This window comes from Spinacia oleracea, chromosome 3, assembly GCF_020520425.1.
Source record: "Spinacia oleracea cultivar Varoflay chromosome 3, BTI_SOV_V1, whole genome shotgun sequence".
Lineage (NCBI taxonomy): Eukaryota > Viridiplantae > Streptophyta > Magnoliopsida > Caryophyllales > Amaranthaceae > Spinacia > Spinacia oleracea.
This window is the reverse complement of record NC_079489.1, coordinates 28,193,251-28,211,082: the sequence shown is the minus strand read 5'-3', so window position 1 is coordinate 28,211,082 and position 17,832 is coordinate 28,193,251.

Genomic DNA, 17,832 nt, shown 5'->3' with positions numbered 1-17,832 from the left:
TAAGCACAAGAGGCAAAATTTAACCCAAAAACTGAAACCCTAAACTAACCTTTACCTTTACCGTCCAGGTCGGGGTGGTTCGACACTACAAAACGGCGGCAACTACCTTTACAATCAAGATCGGGGTGGTTCGACACTACAAGACTGCGACTACTACCTTTACCGTCCAGATCGGGGTGGTCCGACACACACAAGACGGCGGCGATTGAAAGGGCTTGGGAAAAACAAGCCACAAAATCCCAAAACAAGGGAATTCCGAAAACTTACACAAGATAACACAACCCACAAAAAAACCAACGATTCTTCCAAACAAAAACCCTAACCCTAATAGATTACCTTTACCGACGACGACGGCTACGATTAAAGCAGGGCTGGAAGATGACTCGATTTTTTAACCTCCGAACCCAAAATTCACGAGCTTTGCTTGCTTATTCCGATTCTCAAATTAAAAACCCTAAAAACTAATAGAGATCGGCGAGAAGAGCTTCGAACTAAGAGGAGGTGGAAGCTAAAACTTGGCTCCTCTTTCTCTTCGCCACCGATAGAAAACACTATGATGCTCGCCGGCGACCCGAGTTGAGCGGCGAACTCAGGCCGCCGACGAACAAAGGAACCTAGGGTTTGGGGGTTTTTTTGGTTTAGAGAGAAGGGAGAGGTTTCTAGAGAGAGAAGGGGTTTTTTTGTTTTTTTAATAAAACAGAAAACAAAAGAAACTAAAACAGAAACTATTCATTTTGGTCGTCGTTACTCGTTCCTCGTTACTCGTTAAACTAATCATTTTAGTCGTCGTTACTCGTTAAATATATTAACAGCGAACTATCTCACTTTTTCTTAATTTATTTATGAACATTTTTATCTAAATCAATTTGTTCCGGGTATAAAATAATGGGTTTTCGATTGAATGCTCTTTCGTAATGGGAGTATCTAGCTTGTTCTTGAGTGTTGTTTGTCCAAGAATACCTGCACACAAGTAGGATTAACTGGCCTCGCTCAGTGGTGTTCCGAGGATAGCATCCCCGATGCCTAAGTAAGCACAAGTTTCGGGAGTAGAGAAATCTCTCTTGGTTAATATATTTCCGATTTCGACAATATTTCCGATTTCGATAATATTTCTGTTTCCGGGTGTGAGGGTGTCGAAAAAGCACGAGGCTAATGCGTGACCTCGTCCCTCGTGGGTGTGACGCTTCTTTTTGTCAAATCAAGTGTAATTGGATTTCCTGTGAGTTTACACCCAATTGACTAGTAATATAGGAGTCGCCATTCAGTTTTTAACGACAATGAGAAAAACTGACAAAACCCGGTTATCGTGACATAAAGGGAGTGCAATTATGTTTGACCACGACGGCCGTAGGTTCCCTTGTGATCCCTGGTGGTGGGGATCGCTCAACGTACACCCGCAGGGTAGAGATTGAGGGTTCGGGGACTGTAACTACCGAGAGGAGTACTCGCTCTTCGATAACTCCAGAGGCGGGATATCCTTACTAGCTCAGCATAAATAATTGAAGGGACATGCGTTAACTATTAAACTAATCTGAGTTGATTTTATCAATATGCAACATATAGTACTAGATCGAACGCGATTATCTGATTTAGATTGTTTTAAGGGGCCTAGCATGATAATCCAATTTCCCAAAAATATCATATTTATTAAGCGTGATCGAACAATCAGATTTTAGTTAGTTTAACAGTTCATAAAAGGGCGAGGAAAGCAATTAAACCATGGAAAAGGGACACATTACGACGCACCCTTGAGAGGTGCGTCACGATTCTCAGAAAACTAACCACTTTGACTTTGCTATTTCTCCTTTTATTTAACGAATCTCAAATTATGGGACGGGATACGTTCTGTTCGATTTATGGATCGATTGCGACAGAACGCGTGATCAGTTTTGCAGCGTGAGGCTTAGGCTTAGGGGTTTAGAGTCAATACTCAGAATAATAATTGTGTGTTGTGTGTTTTTTCACGTCGAACTTAAGGCCCTATTTATAGAAAAGAGTTCGTGGAAAGATAGAATTGCAGAACCCTAATCCACGAGGAATTAGGAAAAAACACGTACCAGGTATTTTCAGCGCCCAGGCCTGGGCGCCGAAGATTTCGGCGCCCAGAGCCAGGCGTTAAAAAAAGGATCTGGGCTGTTTTTCTTAGTCAGATTCGGATTCCTAAAATCCGGAGTATTTGAGATTTAATTGAGTCCGTAGTGCGTATTAACCTTGTGACGGGATGCGTCTGGGCCCGTTACGAACCCTAGGCTCGTTAGGATTTTAATTAATACGTGACTCTTACTTTCGAATCATATTAGGAATAGGATTCTCTCGCAATTTCTATCTCATTTAGGATTTATGTTGGAGTGCAACACCTAATTCTGACAGGTTTCTATCTTTTATGACTTGCCACTTTTAACAACTACCCATTACGGCAGTTACTATTTTTAGCAGGTTTCCATAAATAGCAGGTTTCCATAAATAGCAGGTTTCGGGTGAAATGAAAAGGGGAATTGAGATTCGTTATTTGATAGGAGATGCGTTGTCAAGTGGAGATTTACGTTTTCATCATCGAACCTTCCCTTTTGGGAATGGGGACAAAAGTAGGTGTCTACAGTTAGCCCCCACTTTGACTGAGTCTTGGAATAAGACGATGGTCAAAGTACTAGACGGAGTGCGCCACACAAGCCATGGTGACCTGTTTTTGCGAGGGTCTCACGAGCCCCCGAGTGATAACATTTGACTTAAGGGTCATCACTTGAAGTGTCGACATATCCCTCACGTGTCATTGGGATTTGTCAACGGATAGTATAGAAACTCCCTCACTTTGTCATTGGAAGTATCTAAAGAAGCGTAGAAACTCCCTCACTTTGTCATTGGGATTAGCTACAGATGTTTTCGAAAGCAAAGCTATAAAGTGTAATTGGGCCTGGCCAAGCCCAACCACGAGGTAAAAATGTTTATAAAGATTCTCATTTTCAAGGCTAGTTAAACGAGAAAACCCCCTTGTTTTTATGGGACGTAAAACGAAGGAGCACATCGCTCTTTTTTGGAAAAAAACGGAAAACCAATCACATCGTTCTTTTTTGGAAAAACGGAAAACCAATCCTTTAATTTTTGGAAAAAGGGAGAACCGATCCTTTAATTTTTGGAAAAAGGGAAAACCGATCCTTTAATTTTTGGAAAAAGGAAAAACCGGTCCTTTAATTTTTGGAAAAAGGGAAAACCGATCCTTTAATTTTTGGAAAAAGGGAAAACCGATAAAGGTTATCGCTGCAACGACTAAGGACCTGCGCGGTTAGTGACGCAGACCCCGCCGGCTAAAGATGGCGAGCCTGTCCGCTAAGGGTGGACACCCCGTCCGATAGAAGTGGACGAATCTGTTTTTGAAATTTGAAGATAAGGACCTACGCGGTTTGTGACGTAGACCCTGCCGGCTAAAGATGGCGAACCTATTTTGAATTTGAAGACTTTATTTTTTGAAAACTGAGGACCTGCGCGGCTAGTGACGCAGACCCCGCCCGTTGAAGGTGGGCGAGCCCATTTTGAATTTCTTACTTTCTTTTCATTTTGCCTATGTGGAAGGGCTTTTGTGATTACGACCTGTTGGTGGGTCGCAATATTTTCTGATTAGGTGTGTTCTATAAGTGGGCCCACACTGAGTATATTTCTGTTAACGATTTTTTTAAAATACCGTTTTTTTTTTCCTTTTTTTTTTTTTTTTTTGAGATTATCCAAACACGGGACTTGTGTATAGCGCAGCCCGGGAATGTGATTTTGATCGCGCGCTCTCTGTTGGAGTATACTTTTCGCGAGCCCCCAAGCACTCGGGCTTTGGTGGTCATTTTTCGCATACTTCATAACGTCTTTTAATCATGTTTGGGGTCGAGCTCGTATGTGCGAGCGACCTTTCATAGTGGTGTGCTACTTTGGCGAAGTCATGGGGTGCAACTTCAGTCTTCTGGCGACAAGGTTTAATATCATTCGGTTTAGCTCGGCCCGATTTAATCCTTTGACAGACAAACTTTTTTTTTTTTGAGAAACCAACGACTTAACAACATTTTTTTTTGGTGTTTCGAAGAATGACCTTGATATTTTTTATTTTGAAAAGTGTACATATATGTTTCTTGAGACAAGTCTAAGTTTCGACCAAGTTTTACCATTCATTTTTGCTATTTGGGAGCTTAAAGGTGCTTTTGGGCTTGATCTTAATTGTACATAGGGCCTCGTGTCTAGCAACACGGTTTTAAGTCTTTTCCTGCTCCGCGTTTTGTGAAATCTGGGCCTTGGGCTGCATTTTCGGCGCCCAAGGCTGGGCGTTAAATATTTCGGCGCCCAGCTTCGGGCGCTGAAAGTCTTTTCCTGGCGAATTTTGACTTTCAGATTTCTTAACGCGTTTCCGAATGGGATCAGGATGTCACTTGATGCGTTCAGCTATATATAGGGGCTAGATACGTCCCTTATTTTCCATTTCTCTCAATTTCCTTCTTTCTTTGCTGTGTTTTAATTACTCCTTGCTTTCGTCATGTCAATTCCAACTTTCTCACTCCAACGCGTTGTTAGGCGTTGGCTACGGGCCCTTAATCCTACAGAAAAGGCTTTATTGAAAGAATACCACTTTGAGGCACTTTTAGGCTTACAACAAATTATCATTGACTATAATTTTCTGCACGCAGCCGTAAGCTTTTGGGATTCCGATCATCATGTTTTTGTCTTTCGGGGCAACGAAATATGTCCTTTGCCAGATGAATTTGCTGCGATCCTTGGTTATCCTACTAATGCTACCCCTGCCACTCCTGGCACTATCGAAGAGAGTAAAACAACCATAGGGGCTTTCCTAGGACTAGATGCTAACATGCTTGCTGAAGTTGTTGTAGGTGATGAGGTTAATTTGGCAAAACTTGTAAAACACCACTTTAGGCCTAGTAAGAATATGACCGAACAGAAATTGAATATTCGAGCCCTTGTATTTTGCTTGTTGAATCATTATTTGCTGTCGAATAACAATGGCGAGTTTGGTGACATAAGGTTGATCCCCTTGATTAGCCAGATGGAAAGTTGCTATTCTATTATGCCGTTGGTTGTTGCCTAGACTTTGCTGAGTGCGGATGAGCTGAAGAAGGATGCCAAATCTGAACATTTTAAGGGAAGCCCCCTATTACTGCAGGTAATCGATTTTTCTTGCGCACGTACACACATTTTTTTTACATACACATTTTTTATTCGTCCTGCCTTGGGGCTGAGTTTCAGCGCCCAGGGCTGGGTGTGAGGGGGTCGAAAAAGCGCGAGGCTAATACGTGACCTTGTCCCTCGTGGGTGTGACGATTCTTTTTATTCAATCAAGTGTAGTTGGATTTCCTGTGAGTATACACCCAATTGACTAGTAATATAGGAGTCGCCATTCAGTTTTTAACGACAATGAGAAAAACTGACAAAACCCGGTTATCGTGACATAAAGGGAGTGCAATTATGTTTGACCACGACGGTCGTAGGTTCCCTTGTGATCCCTGGTGTGGGGATCTCTCAATATACACCCGCAAGGTAGAGATTGAGGGTTCGGGGGACTGTAACTACCGAGAGGAGTACTTCGCTCGTCGATAACTCCAGAGGCAGGATATCCTTACTAGCTCAGCATAAATAATTGAAGGGACATGCGTTAACTATTAAACTAATCTGAGTTGATTTTAGCAATATGCAACATATAATACTAATTCGATCGTGATTATCTGATTTAAATAGCATTAAGGGACCTAACATGATAATCCGAGTCCCCAAAAATATTATATTTGTTAGGCGTGATAGAACAATCAGATTAGGTTAGTTTAACAGTTCATAAAAAGGGCGAGGAAAGCAGTTAAATCATCGAAAAAGGACACATTACGACGCACCCTTGAGAGGTGCGTCACGGTTCTCAGAAAACTAACCACTTTGACTTTGCTATTTCTCCTTTTTATTTAACGAATCTCAATTATGGGACAGGATACGTTCTGTTCGATTTATGGATCGATTGCTACAGAACGCGTGAACAGTTTCGCAGCGAGAGGCTTAGGCTAAGGGTTGGAGTCAATACTCAGAATATAATTGTGTGTTGTTCTTTCACGTCGAAATTAGGGGCCTATTTATAGGGAAGAGTTCGTGGAAAGATAGAATTGCAGAGTTCTAATCCACAAAGAATTAGGAAAAAACACGTACCCAGGTATTTTCAGCGCCCAGGCCTGGGCGCCGAAGATATCGGCGCCCAGAGCCAGGCGTTGAAAATAGGGTCTGGGCTGTTTTCTTTAGTCAGATTCGGATTCCTGAAATCCGTAGAGTTTGAGATTAATTCGAGTCTTTTAGCGCGTATCAATTTTATGACGGAATGCGTCTGGGCCCGTTACGAACTCTAGGCTCGTTAAGATTTTAATTAATACGTAACTCTTATTTCCGAATCCTATTAGGAATAGGATTCTCGCGGTTTTCTATCTCATTTAGGATTTATGTTGGAATGCAACACCTAATTCTGACAGGTTTCTATCTTTTATGATTTGCCACTTTTAGAAGCTACCTTTTACGGCAGTTACTATTTTTAGCAGGTTTCCATAAATAGCAGGTTTCGGATGAAATGAAATGGGGAATCGAGATTCGTTTATTTTATAGGAGATGCGTTGTCAAGTGGAGATTTACGCTTTCATCATCGAACCTTTCCCTTGCGGGAACGGGGACAAAAGTAGGTGTCTACAGTTAGCCCCCACTTTGACTGAGTCTTGGAGTAAGACGATGGTCAAAGTATTAGATGGAGTGCGTCACACAAGCCATGGTGTATGTGACCTGTTTTGCGAGGGTCTCACGAGCCCCCGAGTAATAACATTTGACTTAAGGGTCATCACTTGAAGTGTCGACATATCCCTCACGTGTCATTGGGATTTGTCAACTGATAGTATAGAAACTTCCTCACTTTGTCATTGGAAGGATCTAAAGGTGAGTATAAACTCCCTCACTTTGTCATTGGGAGTAGCTACAGATGTTTTCGAAATTAAAGCTGTAAAGTGTAATTGGGCCTGGCCAAGCCCAATCACGAGGTAAAACGTTTTGAAAGATTCTCATTTTCAGGGCTAGCTAAACGAGAAAAGCCCCTTGTTTTTATAGGACGTAAAACGAAGGAAAATCCAGCACATCGTTCTTTTTTGGAAAAACGGAAAACCAATCCTTTAATTTTTGGAAAAAGGGAAAACCAATCCTTTAATTTTTGGAAAAAGGGAAAACCAATCCTTTAATTTTTGGAAAAAGGGAAAACCGAAAAAAGTTATCGCTGCAACGACTAAGGACCTGCGCGGTTAGTGACGCAGACCCCGCTCGCTGAAGGTGGGCGAGCCTGTCCGCTGAGGGTGGACGCCCCGTCCGATAGAAGTGGACGAATCTGTTTTGATGTTTTGAAAATAAGGACCTACGCGGTTTGTGACGTAGACCTCGCCGGCTGAAGATGGCGAACCTTGTCCGCTGAGGGTGGACACCCCGTCCGATAGAAGTGGACGAATCTGTTTTGAAATTTTTTTTTGTTTTTTTTTTTTAAAATAAGGACCTACGTGGTTTGCGCCGTAGACCCCGCCGGCTGAAGATGGCGAGCCTATTTTAAATTTGAAGACTTTATTTTTGTCGAAAACTGAGGACCTGCGCGGTTAGTGACGCAGACCCCGCCCGCTGAGGGTGGGCGAGCCCATTTTGAATTTCTTATTTTGCCTATGTAGAAGGGCTTTTGTGATTACAACCTGTTGGTGGGTCGTAATATTTCCTGATTAGATGTGTCCCATGAGTGGGTCCACACTGTGTATATTTTTATTTAACAATATTTTTTGAGATATCCAAACATGATATGGTGTATGGCGCAGTCTGGGAATGTGATTTTGATCGCGCGCTCTCATTGGAGTCTATTTTTTCGCGAGCCCCCAAGCACTGGGGCTCGTCGGTTGTTTTTTTGCATCTTGTAATCATGTTTGGGATCATGCTCGTATGTGCGAGCGATCTTTGTAGTGGTATGTTACTTTGATGAAGTCGTGGAGTGCGACTTTAGTTTTCAGGCGACATCCGGTTTTAGCTTGGCCCGGATTAACCCTTTGACAGACAAACATTTTTTATTTGGAAAACCAATGATTTGACGACACATATTTTTGGTGTTTCGAAGAATGACCATGATATTTAACTTGCTCTTTTTTTTTTTTTTTGAAAGTGTACACAAGCATTTTCTGAGACGAGTCTAAGTTTCAACTAAGTTTTTTAATTTTTTTTTTTTGCTTATTTGGGAGCTAAAGGTGCTTTGGGCTTGATCTTACTTGCAATAGGGCCTCGTGTTTTAGCAACACGGTCTTAAGTCCTTTCCTATTCCGTGTTTTGTGAAATCTGGGCATTGGGCTACATTATCAGCGCCCAAGTTCAGGCGTCAAACATTTCGGCGCCCAGGCGTGGCCGCTGAAAGTCCTTTCCTGGTAATTTTTGACTTTCGGATTTCCTAACATGTTTCCGAATGGGATCAGGATGTCGTTGAAGGAAATAATGCCCTTGGTCCAAGTATGCATTCTATGTTAAGTCTAATAAATGCGGTTCAGTATTAATTAACAAGTTAATAATTCAGTGAGATCAAGTGAGCTGAATGCCTAGCTAGAGGCCGCTTCAGTTCAAGTGGATTTAATGATATTAATCCACAGCTTACTCTTGACTGAACCCGTAGGGTCACACAAATAGTACGTAAACGGATCAAGTATTTAATGGCATTAAATACTCCATCTATGAATATTCGGAACCGACGGATCTTGGTTTCAGTGGGAGCTAAGATCGTCACAGGCAAGAAATGAATACTCCGGAAACGATGATATTGCCGGAAACGGAAATATGGATCGTATCGGAAATATGAATATTATCCAAGTCGTAGATGTTGCCGGAAACGGAAACATGGTACGTATCGGAAAATATTATTGGAAATGGAAATATTACCAGAATCGGAAATATTACCGGAAACGGAAATATTGTCAGAATCGGAAATATTGCCGGAATCGGAAAATAATTCCGGAAACGGAAATATTAAATATTTGTTCGAAACGGAAATTAATTCCGGAATCGGAAATGTTAAATATTGTTCGTATCGGAAATAGATTCCGGAAATGGAAATTTAATCGGAAGCGTATCGTACGAATTAGCATCGGACGAGGCTTGCCGGACGAAGGCCCAGCACGAAGCCGGGGCCATCGCCCAGCAAGCATGCGCGCCACAAGCCCAGCCAAGGCAGCGGCCAGGCCTACCGCAAGGCAGGCCCAGCGCGCGCCAAGGGCCACGGCTGCGTGGGCCGTGCTGCGCGGGCTGCTGCTCGCACGCGCATGGGCAGCCCTTGTGGCTGCCGTGTGTGTGTGAGTTTGTGCTCATGCGTGATTCCTGAATCTACAAGAGTCAGTGTATGATTAAATTTCTATTCCTAATTGGATAAATTAATTAAATAGAATTCATGTAGGATTCTAATTCCAATTAATTCGCATCCTACTAGGATTACGATTCCTTTTCCATAACTCTATAAATAAAGGCCTAGGGGTCATAATTTATACACAAGTTTCAAAGTATTCAAAAGTGAGTTTTTTGAGAGAAAATTAAAACACACATCTTGCTCATAAAGTGCCGAAATTTTCTAGTACCTTAAGGGTGATTCTAGTTGGTCAATCTTAAGGCGGATCCGGACGTGCTGTGGACTATCTACGGAGGGACGACACTTGGAGTCCTAAAAGACTTGTTCTTGTTCGGTTCGGGCGCAGCTAGGGAGGGCACGCAACAAAGAGTATGCATCTAAATTATGCTATATGATTATGTGTAAATAATATGTTGTCCTGGGTTAATGGTTGTTTCCGCATGATCTATGTAGTGTCATATGTATCATAACCTAACAGTGGTATCACGAGCCCCTTATTATTTTCATAATCTAAATTGCATGAACATGGTTAAATATTACAAATTTGCAAGAATTAAAAGGGGTGATTAATTTTCGTAATTGTTAATTAATTGCAAATTGCGTTTATTTAATTATATGTACGCAGTTTTTCGGCAGTTTCTTCATTACTCATCCGAATTGAGTGATTTTTGTGTCAATTCCGCATGTAAAAGGAATTCTAAAATTTTGACAAAAATAGTATTTTTCTGCCGAACCCAGAATTCTCAAATTCGAAGCCTAACTATGACTTTTCGAAGGTTTTAGTTTTTCGAATGCAAAATTTCGTAAATTTAAGATGTTAAATTAAATGTTTGCGATTCCTGTTGATAAATCTTGAATTTTTGATTGACCTACTGCATATGTTTAACAAGTTTGAATGCCTAGTCTTGTTAATTATGCAATCTAATTTGTAATTATGATTAATTTGTTGAAAATTAGAATAATTTAGAATTAATTTGATTTTCATAATTAATTGTAATTTAATTAGAAACCTATGATTAAAAACCACCATAAAAATTGTAAATTTACGATAAATTTTAAATTTTTATGACCTAGACTTGAATCCATATCAATCGGAAATCAATTGGATAATAAATTTTCGATTTTTCGCCCTAAAATTATGAAATTAATAATATTTATTAATTTGTCATTAATTTTAAATATAAAATTTTAAAATTTTATGCGATTCGTTCAAATAACTTGCACGCACGAAGCAATGGACGCTTCGTGTTACCCTTAAGGGGTGTTGTATAATGCGGGCATGCGACGACGAGCAAGGGAGCTCGTCGCCCGTGCGGCACGAATGCAATGAGCAAGGGCGTAGTGCACGAGCACAAGGCAGCAGCCCTGCCTTGTGTCGTGTGCCACGAGCAATGAACGAATGGGCATGGGCGAAGGGCGAGCCAAGGCAGTCGCGTGTGGGCAGCAAGCGAGCTGCGCCACAACGCGCGCTGCCTCGCACAAGTGCGCGCAGCCTCGCGCGCAGCGAGCGCAAGCTCGCGTGCCACGAGCGCTGCGCCCAGCACTGCTCGCGCGCGCAGCGCGCGATATCGCTCGCCCAGCGAGCGATGTCGCGCACCAGCGAGCGATGGCTCGCGCCAGCGAGCGATGGCTCGCGCGCGCAGCGCGCGATGTCGCTCGCCCAGCGAGCGATGTCGCGCCCCAGCGAGCGATGGCTCGCGCGCACAGCGAGCGAGCCAGCGCGCCCAGCGAGCGATCTCGCGCGCGCGCACTGCGAGCGATAGCTCGTGTGGGATGAGGCGCTGTGCGGAGGCTTGCGACAGGACAGCAGCAGCTATGCGACGAGCGCATGGGCTGCGCGCACATGGCCAGCAATGGCTGTGTGCGTACGGCCCATGGGCGTGCAACGCGTAGGGTGTTTGCGTTACGATTAGATCGTTTTGAATGTTTAATTTGAAAATTTCAGTTCACGTAATTTTAATTAATTTTAAAATTAATAATTTGAATTAATTTCTTGGATTTTAATTTTGAATATTATAATTATAATAAATGGAATTTATTCTAATTATTTTACTAAAATTAAAATCATGAATTAATTTAAATACGACTGAAATTAAATTAAATTTTTGGATTCAATTATAAATTTATATGAGCTTTAAATTTTAATTAAATTTGTATGTTTCCGGTTAGACTAGAAATACAATTTTATGTTTAAAATTAGTAAAGCATATGAATTTATTGGTTTGAGTGGGAGCGCTTTTTAGTCATAAACTCTTGATTAGGTCTACAAATCCTTAAGGTTAAAACAACTCGATTAGAATTAATAAGGACTGAATAATTGGTAGATTATTGGTGCCCTTGATTAATTGCTGCAAATGTTTACGTGATGCATAATGTGTTTTACTAACCAGCTATGTGGGCCATTCATGATAATGAATGGGTGAATGGTATATATTGTATATGTACTGTTTTGCAGGTTATGAAGTGACTAGTATGGCCCAAATAGGATAGAAAATATGGTCTGCGTACCATTAATTTGAATGTAATTGGTCTAAAGCACCAAAGTTATTTTTCAATTCAAAATGGTCTGCGTACCATCAAATAGTTGTAATTAGTTATAGCTTATCCTATTTGAAGAAAATGGTGCCTCCCACGGAGATTTTCAAGACGGACTTTGAAGTCAAAGCTTCAAGATGAAGTCGGGCCATACTAGATCACAAATATCTTATGCATGTTTTAAGTTATTTATTGCTTTAAATATGTCTTAAAATGCATGAGATCAAAAGCTTGATTATGTTGCATGATTAAGGATTTTAGTTCACTTAAAATCTAACCAACATAGTAAGAGCCTTAAGTTCCAAACTTAAAAATTGAGTTAAAAGGTGCCATGCCAAAATATACACTTGCTTGGATATCCTTTACATCAATCTAGTAATAGTTTTCGCTCAGCGAGGTGTTACTTATTGGTCCTAAAGGGGCAAGGTACACAAATAATTGTGAGTACATGTTAGTTTTGGTGAAACTCAACGATATAAGTAAGGAGTCCTTTTATGTCGTGGCAAATTCGATAGGTTTACCTAATAAGTTCTTAGACGTACCTATCAACCAAGAATAGTTTCTAGACTATTAGCAAAAGGCTTTTGCTTACCTAAGATGTTCTAGGATTAAGTCGACAAACTGTGCTTAGTTCTTCAATGATTTTAGGATCTTGGAATCATTTTATTCACACCTGCCGGAACACATAACTTGAATAAAATGCTTAATAAACATTGAATTATGCATGTATGCTAGAATTTAAGTTTATTAAGAGAAACTGTGAATGGTCATTTATTTGTTTATTCTTTTCAATTGTAGTTTTTAATATGGCAAACAACAATCAAAACATCATGGGTTCTGAGCTTATGGTCAAGCTGAACCTGACAAATTTTCTTGAATGGGAAGCTAAGCTAGTTGAAATAGTCAAACTCAATGGACTTGAGTATGTACTATCACATCCCATGCCAAGCTACTATGCCAGAGACATGACCCCTGAGAGATTTTACGCCTGGGATGCGGATCTCAAAAAGGTTATGAGTCTCATGCTGAACAATATCCCTGATGATTGGGCTAGAAGGTTTGTAGCCTATGAACCTTTTACGCTCATCAAGAATCTGAGGGATATCTGTCGTGGAAGTACGGAGGACAGGGACCTGAACGTCCATGAGTTGATTGAATCAATGTCTGGTCTAAAGGTTAGTTCTCCCAACAGGTGTTATAGGATGGAGGTCCAAGAAACACATGTTCAGCTCCTTCGCACTAAACAGAGGGTAGGCGTCCCACTGAGGTTCCATGTGGATCTTATGTGTTCATATTTTGATCGCCTAAGTCTACTAGGAACACCAATAAGCGAAAGGATGGCAGTCTCTGTCTTGCTCAATTCACTACACAGTGGGTTTGGTCGCTTCAAGCAACAATACCTAAGTGAACCAAGAGAAGAAACAGTTGCAGAATTTATTCACCTTGTCAGAAAGGCTGAAATAGTACTGGACTGTGAAGCCAAAGATTTACTCAAGGCTAGAAAGAGACCATTCAAGAAAGGTGGAAAGTCCAAGGGCAATGCTAAATCAAAGCAGGACAAGTCCACATCAAGCTGTCTTTATTGTGATGGAATAGGCCATTACAAAAGAGAATGTCCAAAGCTAAAGGAAGATCAGAAGAACGGAACAGTCGTTCCATCTTCAGGTATTTTCGTTATAGACTGTATACTTGCTAATTCAACTTCTTGGGTATTAGATACAGGTTGTGGCTCACACTTATGTTCCAATCCACAGGGACTAAGAAGAAGTAGAAAGTTAAGCAAGGGTGAAGTCGACCTACGAGTGGGAAATGGAGCACGGATTGCTGCATTAGCTGTAGGAACTTACTATTTGTCGTTGCCCTCCGGGCTAGTTTTGGAACTGGAAGAATGTTTCCATGTTCCAAGTCTTACTAAAAACATCATTTTAGTTTCTTGCTTAGATGCTAAGGGATTTTCCTTTATAATAAAAGACAATAGTTGTTCGTTTTATTTTAAAGAGATGTTTTATGGATCTGCTAGATTAGTCAATGGACTTTATTTATTAGATCACGACAAACAAGTATATAACATAAATACCAAAAAGGCCAAAAAGGATGATTCAGATCTCACCTATCTGTGGCATTGTCGATTAGGCCATATAAACTTGAAACGCTTAGAAAGACTTCAAAGGGAAGGAATTCTAGAACCATTTGACTTAGAGGATTATGGTAAATGCGAATCATGTTTACTTGGCAAAATGACAAAGCAACCTTTCTCTAAAGTCGGAGAAAGAGCAAATGAACTATTGGGTTTAATCCATACAGATGTATGTGGACCAATGAGTACAAATGCTAGAGGTGGTTTCAGCTACTTTATCACTTTCACTGATGACTTCAGTAGGTATGGTTATGTCTACCTAATGAAGCATAAGTCTGAATCCTTTGACAAATTCAAGGAATTTCAGAGTGAAGTAGAGAATCAATTAGGCAAGAAGATTAAGGCACTGCGGTCTGATAGAGGCGGTGAATATCTGAGCTATGAATTTGATGACCATCTGAAAGAATGTGGAATTCTATCAGAATTGACTCCTCCTGGAACACCACAATGGAACGGTGTGTCAGAACGGAGGAACAGAACCTTGCTAGACATGGTCAGGTCAATGATGGGTCAGGCCGAACTTCCATTAGAATTTTGGGGACATGCACTAAATACAGCTGCACTCACTATAAATAGAGCTCCGTCTAAAGCTGTCGAAAAGACTCCATACGAATTATGGTTTGGAAAGCCTCCAAATGTGTCTTTTCTTAAGATTTGGGGATGTGAAGTATACGTCAAACGATTAATTTCAGACAAACTTCATCCAAAATCTGACAAATGTATCCTTGTGGGCTATCCAAAGGAAACAAAGGGGTATTACTTCTACAATACATCTGAGAACAAAGTGTTTGTTGCTCGAGATGGTGTCTTTTTGGAGAAGGATCACATTTCCAAAATGACAAGTGGGAGAAAAGTAGACCTCGAAGAAATTCGAGTCGAACAACAAACTCTAGAGAATGCTCAAGATGACATTCAGGATGAAACTCAGAGATCTTTAGAAGAATCTGGTGAGAATCATGGTCAATCTAGAAATGTTACCCCGCGTAGATCGCAAAGATATAGATCTCAACCGGAAAGGTACTTAGGTATTTTGACGAACGAGAGCTATGACGTTCTATTACTTGAAAGTGATGAACCTGCGACTTACAAGCAAGCTATGACGAGCCCTAGCTCCAAGCAGTGGCAAGAAGCCATGCAATCTGAATTAGACTCCATGTCTGAAAACCAAGTATGGGATTTGGTCGATTTGCCAGATGGCTACCAAGCCATTGGAAGCAAATGGGTTTTCAAACTGAAAAAGGACAAGGATGGGAAACTTGAAGTTTTCAAAGCTAGATTGGTTGCAAAAGGTTACAGGCAAGTCCACGGTGTGGATTACGATGAAACCTTTTCACCAGTTGCAATGCTAAAGTCTATTCGAATAATGTTAGCAATCGCTGCATATTACGATTACGAAATATGGCAGATGGATGTCAAAACTGCTTTCTTAAACGGCGTTTTAACAGAAACTGTGTTTATGACACAGCCTGAAGGTTTTGAGGATCCAAAGAATGCTAAAAAGGTATGCAAGCTAAAGAAGTCAATCTACGGATTGAAGCAGGCATCCAGGAGCTGGAATATACGTTTTGATGAAGCAGTCAGTGACTTTGGTTTCATCAAGAACGCGGACGAATCTTGTGTATACAAGAAGGTCAGTGGGAGCAAAATTGCTTTCCTAGTATTATATGTCGACGACATATTGCTTATCGGAAATGACATTCCTATGTTGAACTCTGTCAAGATTTGGCTTGGGAAATGTTTTTCGATGAAGGATCTAGGAGAAGCACAGTACATATTGGGCATCAAGATTTACAGAGATAGATCTAAAAAGATGATTGGACTTAGTCAAAGCACTTATATCAATAAGGTGCTTGATAGGTTCAAGATGGCGGACTCCAAGCGAGGCTACCTACCCATGTCTCATGGAATGACTCTAAGCAAGACTCAGTGCCCAAAAACACTTGATGAGCGTAGACGAATGAATGGGATTCCATATGCATCATTGATTGGTTCAATAATGTATGCTATGATATGTACACGCCCGGATATTGCGTACGCACTCAGTGCTACGAGCAGATACCAGTCAGACCCAGGAGAGGCGCATTGGACTGCTGCCAAGAACATTCTGAAGTACCTGAAAAGGCACAAAGATGACTTCCTGGTCTATGGTGGAGATGATGAATTAATTGTTAAAGGCTATACGGACGCAAGTTTCCAAACCGACAAAGATGATTTCAGATCACAGTCTGGGTTTGTCTTCTGCCTCAACGGAGGAGCAGTAAGCTGGAAAAGTGCTAAGCAAAGCACCATTGCGGATTCTACAACTGAAGCGGAGTACATTGCTGCACATGAAGCAGCAAAGGAAGCTATATGGCTAAGGAAGTTCATAGGAGAACTTGGTGTAGTCCCCTCCATTAAAGGACCAATAGCCCTGTATTGTGATAATAACGGAGCTATTGCACAGGCAAAAGAGCCTAGACACCACCAGAGAGTCAAGCATGTACTTCGTAGATTTCACCTTCTACGAGAGTTCGTTGAAAGAAAAGAAGTCGAGATAAGCAAAATTGGAACTGATGACAACATATCAGATCCATTAACTAAACCTCTGCCGCAAGCGAAGCACAACTCGCACACTGCAGCTATGGGAATCAAGCATATTGGAGAGTGGCTTTGATGTCTCTGTTTAATGTTTTAAAGTTTTAGAGTTTAAATATTTGTAAAACATTATTGGTTAATCATTCACAATAAATGAAAGAAATTCATTTTTCCATTTAATTTGTGGTTTATTAAATGATGAGTCCCTTCAATTTGACGATATATTCAAGATAGACTGTCAGGACCAGTCCTGTGACTAAGAAATGTCTATCAAGTGAACTTGAATGTCAAAGGTTGAAAATGGTCCCTAATCGGAGTTTTCTATAAAATTGGACGCATAGAAAACGTTAGACGATTAGAATGCAAGATGACTAGTAGTTCTGTTTCTTGAACTATGTGGACATGGCAATGTCATAATCATTTGCATAGATACTTACTTTGGGAAGACTAGTATCGGACAAGACCTATGAAACTTTACTGTAAGAGATGAAAGTCTGTCATAAGTAAATTTCATTAAATTATTAGACACTAAATCCTCAATACCTGAGTGATTTGAGATTACTTGTTTGAGAACTGGTTGCTTTGACGTTGACCAACCGTCGCACCGTAAAAGGAGGCTATAAAGGCAACGCTCAGGTAATCACCTATCAAACGAAGTCTAATCTCAAGATCGCAAGATTGGGATTGTCCTCCCATAAATCGGGATGAGATGCTTAAAAGTTATACAAGGCCACTCGGAGAGCTAGAAACTGTGAAATGCATGGCCGTGCTCGGATGAATCATAGGCTATGATTATCTGTTTATTTGATCAGTTGAACTCTGAAACCGAGGAACACCTCTGGACATAATAAGGATGACAACTCTTACCTTATGTTCAAGAGCAAGCATCGAGCGACAAAGGAATTAGGAAATGCACACTTGTCCCTAAGGACAAGTGGGAGACTGAAGGAAATAATGCCCTTGGTCCAAGTATGCATTCTATGTTAAGTCTAATAAATGCGGTTCAGTATTAATTAACAAGTTAATAATTCAGTGAGATCAAGTGAGCTGAATGCCTAGCTAGAGGCCGCTTCAGTTCAAGTGGAATTAATGATATTAATCCACAGCTTACTCTTGACTGAACCCGTAGGGTCACACAAATAGTACGTAAACGGATCAAGTATTTAATGGCATTAAATAC